Consider the following 2742-nt stretch of genomic DNA (forward strand, 5'->3'; position numbering starts at 1 on the left):
TGGTGGCAACTATACTTTTCATGCATGGTTGCGTTAAAAAACAAAAAGGTATTAGCATTTTGAAATATAATTTTATAGTAGTTTTTCATATAAAGGATGCAAAAACCTAGCTCTCTTGTTGAATGATTTTAGTATTAATAAATTGAATTATTGAAATGAACATTATTAGTAATTTTTTTGCAAAATTACACTTAAGTACGCCTTCCATAGATTGTGTTAGAGTAGTTGTTCAAATAATAACGAATTCAAAATGAGCAATGATACATAGCTCACCTCGACACTTAAAGTAGATGGCTCGTAGTGTATAGACATAATGAAAATATTGAATATATTTCCATAAGAAGTTTACACTTTCATAGATGACATAATACAACAACCATGCCCAATGATATTTTGGCTATGGACCAATGACTTCCTTGATAATAAATCTTCAATGGTACTTTTCTTTACAAGTAACATGGTGCCAAGGGACAATTCAATAGGCTATACAAAAAGAGGGGATGTCCATATTGAACTAAATGAGTAGAATCCTAAAGAACTATAAAAAAACCATGGCAGCATCAAATGTGATGCGTGAGTACTCTACAAAAGCACAAAAGCACAATTAGTACGGTGTGGTAAAAGATCAATACAAAGCACTCAGCTAGAGATGATGTACCTATTACTGATTGCAACACTATCAATAGCAACAAACCACAAGATAGAAAGAGTTTTAACATCAACTGGGCGCATAACAATATTATTTGTGTTTTATGGAAGACAAAGGGTAATGCCAACAATAACTATCAGGCTGTCTATCGAGTAGTACATTTACATATATTACCTTACTTAGATGTTTGTAGGAACTCCGGGGTTCCATAAAAGCTCACAAATTTGTTGCTTCCTCAAATCATAAAATGGCTTGATGGAAACCTCCATGTGCTGGCCTATAGTATAATAATGGAGATAAAGAGTGACTTTTTGCTGCAGCCGTGGCCTGAAGCTTTCGCCAACATCCTCTACTCTCTCTGGATTAGAAACACCACCTTAGCCCACCCAGATCGAGACTTTCAGAAGCCTTATCAGTCGTTGCAAAAGCCCTTCTTACCAAGTGGGACTCCCCTATCAGGTTCCGCTGAGAGAGAGAGAGAGAGAGAGAGAGAGAGAGAGAGAGAGAGAGAGAGAGAAAGGCAGCTCTTGGCATGAGGCTACGAACGTGGTTTAATACATTGAGCATTGCACATGAGATCAACCTTAGCGCCCATATTGGACTTCCCCAAATCGATGATAATCAGGTATGTAGAATATGGCCTAGAAGCTGTGTTATGCTATGGATACTAGGCGTGCACAAAGCTCACAGGCAGAGTAAGTAGCACTCAGCAGCAGATAGGTGGGTGATGGTACTCAAAGCGGGAAGGCAGAAGAGAGTACTACCTTACTACCGCAGAAGAGCGTGATGGTGCACAGAGCGAGAAGGCAGAGAGAGAGAGAGAGAGAGAGAGAGAGAGAGAGAGAGAGAGAGAGACGGGGAGGGTGGGAAGAGGTGGAGATTCGGTTAGCTTGCACTCAATGCTGCCCCACACGACGATGGCAGCTTGGCTCTTCGGTGGCATCCCCGGCATCCCGCTCGGAAACGGCAAAGGTTGGAGGGCCCATCATCTATGTGGCCCCATCGCTGCATAGGCGATGGGGCTTGAAATATAGCCCGAGCCGAGAAGGCCCAGCAGCGCCGAGGCTCCCGCTGCTTCCACTACGTTGGCGCCACCCGCTCCGACTTTCGCAAGGGTAGCTACCACCACGGTGGCGTCTTTGAGTGCTGGCTCCACCCGCCCACTAGCGCAGCCAGCTCTGCAAAGATAGCGCGCTCTACAGCCGTTGCATTGATTGGGTCGTCACATCTGCTTCTTTGCCCACTCCCCTTTGCATCTGCGCCTCCTCCCCTCCCCTCGTGGCGGATCATTGTCCTTGCTTCCATGATCATGCCCGCCTTTCATGCCTCGATGCCACCGGGTCCGATGCTGCTGCATCTGTCCATGCTAGCTTGCTTGGTGTTCTCTCCTTCGTACCATCCTTTGTCAACTAAATGATTCAACAAATATCATAGATAAATAGCAAACACGAGCAAATGATTCAAAGCATGCCTATGTGCAGTAGAAGAAGAGAAGAACAAAGAGAGAGGAGAGGAGAGAAGAGATTGAAAGGGCAAATGAGATAGGGTGAGATGGAGAAAGAAAGAGTAGAAGTGAGTAAGAGGGAATGAGATGTCTCTAGAGTGAGAGAGGAGAGAGTGAAGAAGATAATGTGGGAGAATGAGGTACACAGTGAGGGAGGGAGGAAAAATAAAGAAGAGCGTGCAAGAGGATAAGAGGGAGAGAGCAGAATGAGAAAAGGGGGTGAGGAAAAGAGTGAGAGAGATAGGGAGGAGAGAGTGTGTGTGAAAGTAGTAGGAGACACAATGAGAGAGAGAGAGAGAGAGAGAGAGATAGCGCAAAGAGATGAGAAAGAGAGATCGAGGTGGGAAGAGAGAGAGGGGGAGATAATGAGGAAGATAGAGTTTAAGAAAGAGGAAGAATTTAGCATAAGGGCTTTTGTTGGACAACAAGTAACTAGCTTTGTTTGAAGTATCAAGACTAAACATATCCCTAGATTGTTGCAAAATGTAAGGTATTATGCATACTTAAAAGAAAATAGGTCAAGTAGTAGCTTGGGGGTGCGAGATAGGGCAAACAAATTTTATGCTCAATGTCCTTTTTATTTTTGGCA

General features: G+C 43.7%; 1 long non-coding RNA gene across 1 annotated transcript; it reads right to left on the reverse strand.

The window, feature by feature from the left end:
* Positions 1-305: 305 nt before the first annotated feature.
* On the reverse strand, positions 306-2423 carry LOC148033454 (uncharacterized). Its single transcript, XR_015691464.1, has 2 exons — positions 824-2423; positions 306-582 (listed from the first exon to the last, which is right to left on the reverse strand). It is a non-coding gene; the product is annotated as an uncharacterized LOC148033454 (long non-coding RNA).
* Positions 2424-2742: the final 319 nt, after the last annotated feature.

This window comes from Lygodium microphyllum, chromosome 7 (genome assembly GCF_053477565.2).
Source record: "Lygodium microphyllum isolate KBCC chromosome 7, Lygodium_microphyllum_v1.1.10, whole genome shotgun sequence".
NCBI classification, from domain to species: domain Eukaryota; kingdom Viridiplantae; phylum Streptophyta; class Polypodiopsida; order Schizaeales; family Lygodiaceae; genus Lygodium; species Lygodium microphyllum.